Below are 12,233 nucleotides of genomic sequence, written 5' to 3' on the forward strand. Positions count from 1 at the left end.
CTGGGGAATATATTCTAAAACTACAGTAAATGCCTGAAATCACACATACAAACAAATCTTATATATACTATTTTTTTGTTATTGTAAAGGTGATATAGTTTCTATGCTATGCTTTAACCCATAGCTACAATATTCATAAAGCTTAATTTACACATTTGGTCAAGTAAGAGATTAATAACTACTAATAAAATAGAACAATTATACCAGTACACTATAATAAAAGTTATGTGAATGTGAAATATCTCAGCTTCCCGGGGCTGGTAGGACTTGAACCCACAATCTGCGAAAGGAGTCACCAACACTCAGTCAATAGGGCTAGGAATCATTTAGTGGCCATGACGTCTGACATCCACTATACCAAGACAGTGAAGACCAGCAATAAAGTCAAATAGCTCAGGGTATTTAAAGGCAAGATCCAATAGGGGAGAGGGGCGCCATTCTCAGGTGGCCAGTGGCTCACAATCGGCAAAGAAGCAAGTTAACAGAAATAGAGCTAGCGGTTAGTGATTACAAAATGGTGATTATAGTTACAGTTCGTCATTCCAATAGCCAAGGCCGTAAGTCACAAGGCAAAGACCATATCCCAAATCTTCCCACCAAAGAAGCAAATTAATGAAATAGCAATTACAGTCTCTATAGCAAAGTAATAAGTCCTCAATGCAAAAGCCACATTTCAAATTTCTCACTTATCACACGCCCAAATCAAACCAGGCTTTCTGGCTCTTTCTGAGTTTCACTATATCTACCAAATTCCAGTAACCGGGTGTTTAACTCACTAATTTATGAAGAAGGTAAAAATATAGAGACAGCACCTAACAGCCATTTTTGCTTCTGTACCTTTGCTTGCTAAAAATGCTGCTAAAACATGGAGGAGTGGAGTGAAAGAGGTAGAAAACTGGACTGCCCTCATCAACGTAGGCAAGCACCCCCTGAATGAATTTATTAAAAGGCATGGAGTCACATTAATGCTTAATGTAATAGAAATTAAAAGTTATGATTACTAACCGCTCATTTTTGCTTCTGTACGAATTGCTTTGTGCTAGATGATTTTATGGTTTTTGTATGATTTTAACTGTGACTGGTTTTAGTTACTCAGTAGTGAAATGTCAGCCTGGGAGCCTAGAGTTGCTTAGTAAAAGACTTCAAAGGGTTTATAGCCCTGACCAAGGGCGCAAAGTCCTCAGAATTATCCCCACAGCTGCAACGCCCCTCCCGGAGGCTGAGGCAGCAAGGCCCTAGGGAAGAAATATAATGTTTTGAGAAACCTAAGCAACTCCATTTTTGTTTGACACTCCATCTCAGTTCTGCGACTTGACTCGTGACCCACTTTAGCCCCAATGCTAGGAATTTATGACAGAAAGCCATGCACAATTCATGGAGCCATAGATGGTTGCTTAAGGCAGGTGTTAGCCCCCAAGTGGTGTTGCCCCCCAGCCACCTGGGACTAAGAGTTTCTGACCAACCGTTACTTCAGAGCCAGGGCCAGACATGCCATGCATTCTGTTGGTCCAGGTGTGACTCATAACCGTTTTCTGTCAAGCTATGGACCAAGGACATTTTTCTGTAAAGGTCAACAAATCATATTTGCCCAGCTTAGCTTGCTTTAAATGTTAACCAATCATGTAATTTCTTATGTAAAAGTTTCTTAAAGTTGTTTGTTCAATACTATAAAAACTGTGCTTATTCTATGCTCAGGGCCTCTTAGCCTCACCTGTTACCATGGGCGCGGAGGACCAAGCTCGAGCTTGCAATAAACCGGCTCTTTGTTGCTTACATTGATCATGGTCTCTGGTAGTCTTCTGGGGGTCCCCGAATTCCGGTATAACAATTTACATCACACTTTTATCTCTGGAATTTTCCCTTTAATGTCTAACCTGAAGTTTCTATAAGGAGATTCTGCCTTTCAAGTTTGTCCTTATTCTTACTCACTTTGCAAATTTCAGTAAATGCCAGGCCGCAGTTTGTCCCATCCCTAGGGTGGGTACCTGTGTTTCTCAGGTTACCTGGGACTTGTTTGTCCCAGTCAAATTTCTTGGTCTAATTAATATTCTATTTGTTTGATTTGATCTGATTCTAACAAATATTTCTCTATCTATCTGCCTCTAAATACCTAAAATGTAAATCTGGACATGGTGGCCCAGTCTTTAGTGTGAGCTACTAAGAAGGTTGGGGTAGAAGAACTTCAAAACTAAGGCCAGTCTGGGCAAAGATAGTATCAAGATCTTATCTCAAAAAAGAAAAACAAAAGGGATATGACTGACTCTAGCCCAAGTGACAGGTGGCTTGCCTAGTATGCACAAGGCCTCAGGGCCAATCTTCAGTACCAGGAAAAAACAAGAAAAAGGAAAACAAATCTATTTGTACTTTTGTTGTGTGGATGTGAGATCACAGAAAGCAAGTGACAAGGAAGGGGTGACCCCTGTACTGTCTTTTGTCCACTATCCTAGACTACAGTGGCTACTACAGAGTAGCTCCTGAAAATTAGGAGACAACACATTAAAGGAAGAGATTTGTTAGCTCTCAGTTTCCTATACTAAAAGTATCTTTGAGATCTCAATAGGAGAAAAACTGTTCAGGCTTGTCTGAAGAAGGAAACTGAAAGCTTAGAAATATAGAGGGTGGAGCCTTAAAAAAAATCCTGTAATAATTGCATTCTTTCCCCGGGACTTAGCAGACAGCTAAATAAACAACAAGGCTGTCAGCAAAGGCTGTTCAAGGGCTGTTTCAAGAGAAAATAGTTATTGGCACTTTCTCCATGTTAGTTTTCAAATCTTCTTCTCACCTTGTCCCACCTGGAATGACAATGAAGACATCTATCTGATAAATGTCTCTGTGTCAGCAGACCGGTGCTCAGTCCTGAGTTTTGACTTTAAGACTAAACTTCCATGGAAAGAGACCTGAGTGAGGTAAGACCTGTGGGAACTTCTCTGGCAAAAGCTATGGGATCTCCTGGCTAATTAGAAAATTACTAGGAAATACTGGGTATAGGTCCATGATTTTATGGAATTAGAAAAGTAGTAGGAAATACTGGTTTATGGATGTATGTGAAAGAAGCATTAGTATGACCACCTTCCAGAAGGGAAAAACAGTAGGCAGTCACGATTCTAAACCTTCGTTGACTGAAGTCATCTTTTATTTCACCACAACTGAGACTGTAACAAAGGGAAATGCATTTGGCTTCAGCAGGAATTAAAAAACATTGTTGAGGGAGTTGACCCGGGCTGAGTTTGAAAGGAATTCTGATTTTCTGGGTGTGTTTGTCTGCGGGTGTCCCATTGAAAGGAATTTATATTTAGAAGAGGGTTTTGATTTCTGTCTAAAGGAGAGAGAAACTCAGGGGCTGGGAAGCTGTTTCTAGATAAAAGACAAGAACAACTACAGAACAAAATGCCTATGATATATTAGTTTGAAAGCATCAGAGTATAAAACTCTATTATAATAACGTGTCCTTGAGTTAAAAAAAAAATGCCCAGCAGATGAGCTCATTCCATGGATTCAAGTACTTAAGTAGTATGGCTTCTAAAACTCCTCTAATACATTTTAATTTCTGTTTTTTTTCTAGTTGATTATAAAAAATTTTGTTTCTGTTCATTCTAAGATTAGACCCTAAATTTCTTATGGATATGGCTAAACCCTTAGGGCTTAGGGAACAAATCAGATTCCTTTGATAACTATTCTTGGACCTTTGTTCATCCATTTTTATAAAACAATAGCTTTATTTCTAAGTATTTCATCAGATCAATGTTAATTATGTTGTTCAGCTTTTCTGTATTTTTTTGGGGGGTCCGGTCATGGGACCTGAACTCTGGGCCTGGGCGCTGTCCCTCAGCTCTTCAGCTCAAGGCTAGCACTCTACCACTTGAGCCACAGTGCCACTTCTGGCTTTTTTTTTTCTTTTTTGCTTATGTGGTGCTGAGGAATCGAACCTAGGGCCTCATGCATGCAAGGCAAGCACTTTACCACTGAGCCACCTTCCCAGCTCCGGGCTTTTCTGTATTTTGCTAAAATCACAATTTATTGAAGGAAGTATACTCTAATCTCCCACTGTTGGATTAGAATTGTCAATTTATTCATGAATGTCTACCAGTTTTTATTTATATCTGTTGAGTCTATTTTATGATGTGTATACATGTAAAATTGTTATAATGCTTTGACAACATTAACGTTTAATCATTGTATAGAAACTCAGTCTTGAATGACACTATTTGTCTCACAGTCTTCTTTGACTAATATTAATGTACCTATACTTGCTGTTTTTCTGGTTAGCATCTGACTGATATAAATCATCACTTTCCTTCCATCACAATGCTTGAATATTTGTATGCTTTATACATCTTTTGTGAACAGCATAGAAACTGTTTAAATCCAATTTGACATCCATGAATCTAATTTAAGTAATCAGGCTAATTTGGATATTGTGTTACCATCTTACTTATCTTTAGATTTCTTTTCCCACATTATCTTCCTTTAGACAATGGGGCTTTTTTTTTGCATTAACATTTGTATGTATGTGTGTATTTTGGATTTTTGTTTCAGAAAGTCTATATCATGAGTATTATGGAGCATGTCATTGTTTTTCTTTGCATTTACAAGTCTTTCTATAAGGCCTTGCTTAATACTGTGTCACATGGATTTTCTACTTGCCAGGAAGGCTGGGGAATACAGGATCGGCTTCTTTTTCTCCTCTTTTTGTTTGCTTGCAAACTAAGTAAATCTCAAGACCATTTAGGATGTTCCATAGGATGTTAAAGAAAAAGTAAAATTTAAATATTGAGTTGTATGTGGTGACATTTGAGTTACCATAGAATTCAGATCAGAAAAGTCAGTTGGCCATATGAATTTCCTTTTATTTTTTAAATTGTTATTATAAAGATGATGTACAGAGAGCTTATAGCTACATCAGAATTTCATCACCAAGGAAGTTGGAACATAAGTCAAAGCTTAGACTACACTTTAAATGCAAAGAGAATTAGAGTTGACAACAGCTTTGGAGAGTAAGCAATATAATGGTACACATACAGCATTGTGAATATGATTAGTGCTACCAAATTATACACATGCCAAAGGCTAAAGTAATACGTTACATATGTAAATGTATGTATGATACATATACATACATAGTTATTACCACAATTGAAAATAAAACATTCTTTCTCTGTGTTCCTCCATGGCTACCTTCCTTGTTTATCTTTTGAAGGACTGGGGAGCAATTTTTCTGGATGTTGACTGTAGGCAGCAGACTCACTTCTGCTTTCATGACTGGCAAACTGAACAAACATCTCAGTCACTTTACCTACATCTCTCAGTCTACTCTACCCATATCTCAATAGATCCTGGCAAATAATCTGTAGGAAAGAAAAGTAAAGACCATAGAGTACAGATAGCCTAACGGATCAGTTATTTAATGATTAAAAAAATCTAAATATACAATTTCAACCTTAGGACATATTACTTCTGCAAGTATCTCTTTCTTGAGGACTTTTCTGTCTGACTACTTAGCACAGTTTCTGAATACCAGTTGAACTCATTCTAGGTGTGATTTCCTGTTTGCTGCAAAGTAAAAACCACAGGCCCCATTTATTTAGAGAGGGTCATGAAACTGGTTTATAACCGTTACTGTAGTGTAATGATTAGTAACCACTTTTTTCACTCTCAAATTTGTTCCAGTTTGGACACTACAATTTGTTGCTTTTCCATCCCTAAGCTCCCAAGAGATCCATTCTGTCTCCTTCCAGTGTCCTTCTCTGACCTTCTCTTCTGTTACAATAATTTCTTGTTCTATAGTAACCACATGGGGTACCTCAAGGTCCCCTGGAATTATGCATGTGCTCCTGCCCCAGAGAGTTCAAAGGAATTATTTTATCTTTCTAGAATGTTCTTTCTAGATTTCTGCATAATCACCTTGTTCATGACTTTATTCAGAAGGTATCCTTTAAGCAAAGTTATGAACAAGGTGATCATGTAATCTAAACCACATGACTAGCTTTCCCCTGCATCCTGACCCCCCTTGACCTGCTAATCTTTCTTGTTTCAGTAACATACTTTGTCAAAGTGATTGAGTATAAGAATAAATGAATGAAAACTCAATCTGTTCTTTGCCCATTTCTTCAGACTTGCTAGGTGACTGGCTCTGTAGGAATAATGAACTGAAGTAATGTTACTAGTTTATTTCACAAGTGGTTATCTTTTATATCTTTTCTTTTTTCTTTTTGATGTAGGTCCTTTCTTTTTGATGTAGGTCCCTGGGCTAGCACCCAGGCCCTGAGTTTCTTTTGCTCAAGGCTAGAACTCTACCACTTGAGCCACAGCTTTACTTCCAACTTTTTTTGAGTAATTTATTGGCAATGAGAGTCTCGCAGACTTTCCTGCCTAGGCTGGCTTTGAACTGCAATCCTCAGATCTCCACCTCCTGAGTAATGAGGATTACAAGCATGAGCAGCAGCGCCTGTTTATATCTTTATTTTCTAAAGGAAAATTGTAATTTTTTACAGCATAGGAATTGAATCTTATCACAGACAGTTTAAGATAACAGTTTAGGGAGATTTAGAAGAACAGGATAGGGATTCTTAGAAATAATGCCACAGAAGGAGAAGGAACGGTATGTTCTGTCTGTGAATAAAGCTAATCCTGCAGTGATGGTTGTAAAAGTAAAGCATTGATACTGGCACTGGCATAGTGCTAGGTAGTTAAAGGGTCTCCCTTTCTCTTCTCTGTCTCTCACTTATTTAATCCTCATGATAGCATTTTCTATTATCCTTACTTAATTGATTGAGAAACAGATCTCAGAGAAGCTAATGACTTCCTGAAAAGTATAAAGGCTAGTTCAGCAGCAGAGGCCCTTTATATTCCTGGCTCAGTGCCACAGATTTTAGTCATGCTCCTTCCTGAATTAATTCAGGACACCTTTTCGTTCGTTGTGCTTTTTGGAGACCTGTAGGGAACTATTCAATCAACAGCAAGCACCTGGTTGATGGGGTGTGAGGGAATATCACTGGGGTTCTAATACATAGCTGCACATCTTGGGAGTAAGGCCGTAGGTCCGTCACACGCATCCAAATGGACATTTGATGCAAGGAAAAGAAATAAACTCTTTACTTCCAGCATTGCACGATATTTCCCAGTTTCTTGCTGTCCTCATATGTGACAATTGTAATCGTAAGAGTATAGTCATAGCACATATTGAGCACACTGGGTTCGTGAACTATGAATGCATGACTTGAATTACATATAGTTCAGTTGTAGTTCTCATCAAATCTATATAATAGGCACTATCAGACCTTTTTTTTCATGAAAGACCTAGAAATATTTTGAGCCCACTTCACAGCTAGGGAGGACAGAAATGGAAATAAATCCATGGATGTCCATGTTTAACTGTCCAAAAAAACGTAATGTGAGCTTGTGTTTAGTCTCAGATATTCCAAATAACTATACTAAAAAACTAAAGAGAAATGAATGAAATCAGTTTAATAATATGGTAATAATACATGTGCACATAGGAGGGCAGCTGGGAGGAGGGCACAGACAATAATTAAAACAAAAATAATATGCTCAATTTAAGTCAATATAGCCAAAATATTGTTACATCAACATATAATCACCACAAAAAAAAACAGGTTTTTGATGTTCTTTTGTATTGTTTTCAATAGCACATCTGATACATTGTATTTGGAGATATTTAATTTATATTTAGCTTCGTAAAATATACAGTTGCAAAAATTGGTCTGTATAGTTATGATTGTTATCATGCTTAGTTTTTATATTCAGGTTTTTATTCAGTTTGTGTATGTAAATATGTATACATATATTGAGCACACTAATGTCATGAATTATTCATGACATACACAAACACACACATATACACCCCCCCCACACACACACATACACACATACCATATATTTCAAAGTTGGGTTCCAGTGGCTTATTCCTGTAAATCTAACTATTCAGGAAGCTGAGATCTGAGAATCTCAGTTTGAAGCCAGCTTGGTATCTGGCTTATAAATGCCACTCTAGGCTGTGTGGCTCCAGTGGACTCATCTGTAACCATGAGAAGAAACCCTCTTGTCACTTTGAACTACTCCAGTTTCTCAGTTCTGGAGCAATCCCTTTATATCTTCTGGGTGTTAGAGATAATTTGACATTCAGTGCATAATATTGGCACTTCCTCCTCCCATTCTGTATTAACAAAGAAATATCCTAATCTGCAAAGGCCCTAACACTTGGAGCAAGCCAAAAGTTTTTGCAAAATAAAACTAAGTTAAAACCAATCATGTGGATTTTCCCTGTCAGCAATGATGAATATATAAGAAAACCTGAGATGAGGTGGATTTGATGACCTCATTGCTTAGTAAGGCTCTAAATAAGCATCTGCAATTGTTTTTGAAATCCTCTCACCTTCTACTTTTTAATTGGAATCTTTGGGAGACAGAAATTATTTGTGAGAAAGTAGAAGGATGCAGCGATTCTAGAACTGATTTTAAAGTTATTTAGGAGCTCTACAGAAGAAAAAACAAGCATTTTGTTGAGCTCTGTAGGATAACAAAGAAAGGGACGATTTGAGAATGAGTTCATGTTCTATTACATTCAGACAATGATAAACACTGACTTAAAAAGAGAGGAAAGGATCATTGTGGGCACCTTATGCATACATACCAGGACAAGACCTAAAAATAATGAACTGAGGTCTATGAAAGCTTCCCTCCATCTTTCCTCCATCTCAGTCCTTCCTTGGTCAAGTGCAGAGAAGAGGGAGTTCTCTCTCCAAACTGATTTGGGATAGGCTTTGTTGCTGTGATTGACAGCATTTCTGAGATGCATACTCTGCTGACATTTATGGAGAACCAATATTGGCACAGTTGACCAGGAAAATAAACCAGAAAACTGTGGAAACTTACATGTAAGTGTGATTTCCTCCAGCTTCTCTATGCAGGTGAGACAGTACTCAATCATAGCCAAACACACTCCAACCTGGGAGAAGCCAAATGGAGAAAACCTCCATGACATGATTGTATCTAGGCACACTGCCCTTTGGATTTCCCAAAGAGTTTCCCTTGAAAATCTCACTTGAGTCTCCTGGCTAGTGTGATATTACAGGAGAGGACACCGATATCTGGGGACACATAGAGACAGCTAGTCACAAAGCCAGGCATGTGCCTTTGACCTCAGCCCCTTCACCCCGAGTCACACTGTTCTTATAAAGGTAAAAAATAGTAAAGTTTATGATTTCATCAATTTCTCCTGCTGACTCACTGTCTCTCTCCTTTCTGATTTTATGTATGTCTCCTTTCTTTCCATTTTTTCTCTATCTTACCATTCCTTCCTCCATCATGCATTATATGCATCCTATGTATTATGTATTACAATGTGTATCAAGGCAACCAGGATGAATAAAACATTGTTCTTTGTGTCAAGGAAAAATGGCTTCATTAGGAAGCTAGATAGATTTTGTTTTAAAGCAAAAGTTTCAGAAGAGGAATAGTAGTGTCCCAAGGAGAGAGTGCTTTATGAGGGAAGGAGGCAAAGGTGGAGGATGGTTTTGTTAATATGGGGAGCTCAGTGAGTGGGGCCTGTAGAGAGAGTAGGGGTTTCCTAGTCCTTACAAGGAAAGCAGAGGACAGACAGTGCTTCTGTAAATAGTTTACCCCTTACGATACATACTACCTTTTAACTCCTAATTCACTCTTTCCCCTATTGTAGTGAGCTTTCAGGATATGTACCTTAATTGCAAGCTAGGGAGCCTAAACTGAAAGACAAGTGCTTCCCATGGTGGAAGCTAAAATGAGAAATTATGACTGAAATCTGAAGATCACTGGTCAAAGCCAGCCTGGGAAGGAATGTCCATGAGATTCTTATCTCTAATTAACCAAAAAAAAAAAAAAGCCAGAAGTGAAGATGTGATTGAAGGCCCTGAGTTCAAGCCCCAGCATAAACGTTAACACTGCTGGGGATGGTAAGGTCCAGGAATGTCTTCATTGTTCCTTACATCATTCCCCCGCTTCCACCCTGCAGCTTGTATCAGCTTGTTTTTGTTTCCAGGGACATACCTGGAGCTTGAGATGAAATGGCCTTATCTCATCCAGGATGGATCCCAGAGCTCAGGAAGGTCAGGAAGCATCATGGAGCACATTCTAGCCAGAAAGTGTAATCCTTGAATGTTAATCTGAGCCCTGTGGCTGTGGGAGCGCACTCAGTTCAAGCAGAGGACTTGTAACAGGAGCTTTTTCCAAGAATAGGGCAGGAAGTGGTAGGATATGGCTGCCTTTCTGAAGGAGGAAAATAATACAACTGTGAAGCAAGATTTACCTGTGGAAGGCATCCTGAGCTGTGTACTGCAGGAGTGAGTCACATCCTGGTGCCTTCACTTGGCTAGCAACTCTGCTTGTCTGCTTTTCCCACCCAGTCCTATGCTCACTCCCAGGAACTTTTTTTTTTTTTTTTTTTTTTTGGGTCCGGTCATGGGGCCTGAACTCTGGGCCTGGGCACTGTCCCTCAGCTCTTCAGCTCAAGGCTAGCGCTCTACCATTTGAGCCACAGTGCCACTTCTGGCTTTTTTCTTTTTGCTTATGTGGTGCTGAGGAATCGAACCCAGGGCCTCAGGCATGCAAGGCAAGCGCTCTACCACTGAGCCACCTTCCCAGCCCCAACTTTTTTTTTTCAAGTAACAGGTGAGGAGTTTTTATTTATTTATTTATTTATTTATTTATTTATTTATTTATTTATTTATTTATTTATTTATTTTTAACTTTTTATTTTATTTTATTTTTTACATTTTCTTTTTCTGAACAAGAAGAGTTGAACATTTTACTCTTCTGACTATACCCTACCAGATTCTCTGGTGCTCCCGTCAGTTGTCCTCAGTTACCCCTGCCTTTTGTCTCCATTTGCCTTCCTCAGACCTGCAGTTTTAACTTGTGATTTTTTTGATGTATACATACAACTTGCCTTTATTGTCTCTTCTGTTAACACACTGTTTACAGTGTCCAGAACCTTAACACTTCTCTGTCTCCTTTCTTCTGTGGTTAGACCATTCATCTGTTACAAGGGACCATCTGTCTGCTTTCTTTGAACCTTCTCCAGGGTTCCTGAACACAGACGGAAAAAAATCACTCAGCCATATCCATAAATTTTCAAGATTCCCAACTTAAGCAAGTCCTGACTAAAGTAGCCTTCCCTTGTCACCTATGATTTTCCTCCATACACCCATCCTAACCAGAAATTACCTTAAAAGTGTGTTTGTTTATTATCTTCCATTACTGAGACACACGGTGAGGAAGAACCTTTCTTTGTACTAATCTCGCACATGGCACATGGTAGGTGCTACTTATTAAATACTCAGAAGATGTTTGTTAAACAAGTTAATCAGGCCCACCACTGCCTGACATACATAGAAGTCAGGACTATAGCACTGTGTTTTTGTTTTTGTTTGCAAAATTGAAGAATATTATTGAAGGTGTACAATGATGAGAAGACAGGAGCTATGCTCAAATCTGTCTTCCCTCTTAGATGGTAGCAGAGAAAGGGGAAATAGAGATCTGATGGACTGTAGCCTTCATGTGCAGTCTACACGTGATATTTGAGTAGAACTTATGAATGATTATGGCTCATTCCAGCAGTTAACAACGGCCTTCTCCTCCCATTTAGGCCCTTGAGGTCCTGCCATTCATTCTCCAAGTTCTACTCCTCAAAGATTTTTGGTACCACCAAGTTCTCAAGGTCATTTTAGGGTCATATGCTTGCATCCTGGAAACAGCTTGCTTAGCTTTTAAGAAAGAGGAAGTTGCCACTTGGTGGCACAGTTTCACTTTCACTAAGAAAATTTTTTCTCTAAGCTCTTCTTTCAAGGTGGAGTCAGAGGTTTTCCCCTTAGCACTTGTTTTTCTCCATTGTAGAATTTCCAAATGATGGATTCGGATAAATGGAACTGAAAGCCCATGTGTTTAAAAAAAAAAAAAAAAAGCTTGTTCACCAGACAATAATTTATTACTATGGTTGAGAAGTGATGCGATCTCTAAGATCTGGGAACAAGTTGTCATTTCCCAAGACTGACTTTCTCTCTCTCTCTCTCTCTCTCTCTCTCTCTCTCTCTCTCTCTCTCTCTCTCTCTCTCTCTCTCTCTCTCTCTTTCCCTCTTTCTCTTTCTCTCCCTCTCTCCCCCCTCTCTCTCTTCCTCCCTCCCTCCCCCACCTCTCTTTCTCTCTCTCCTTTCTGAAATGAGGTAAATGAGCTACCTCCTCCA

At 38.8% G+C, this 12,233-nt stretch overlaps 1 protein-coding gene across 3 annotated transcripts in view; it reads left to right on the forward strand.

Moving 5' to 3' along the window:
- Nucleotides 1-2,616: 2,616 nt before the first annotated feature.
- The window catches only part of Aim2 (absent in melanoma 2), a 45,932-nt gene continuing 36,315 nt past the window's right edge, over nt 2,617-12,233 (forward strand). For all 3 annotated transcript variants that reach the window (XM_069999969.1, XM_069999968.1, XM_069999971.1), the window contains exon 1: nt 2,617-2,906. The gene's annotated coding sequence lies outside the window, so the exon portion shown is untranslated. The remainder of the gene's footprint in view (nt 2,907-12,233) is intronic.

Source organism: Dipodomys merriami, unplaced genomic scaffold (genome assembly GCF_024711535.1).
Source record: "Dipodomys merriami isolate MVZ:Mamm:240054 unplaced genomic scaffold, mDipMer1.0.p SCAF_56, whole genome shotgun sequence".
Taxonomy (NCBI): Eukaryota; Metazoa; Chordata; class Mammalia; order Rodentia; family Heteromyidae; genus Dipodomys; species Dipodomys merriami.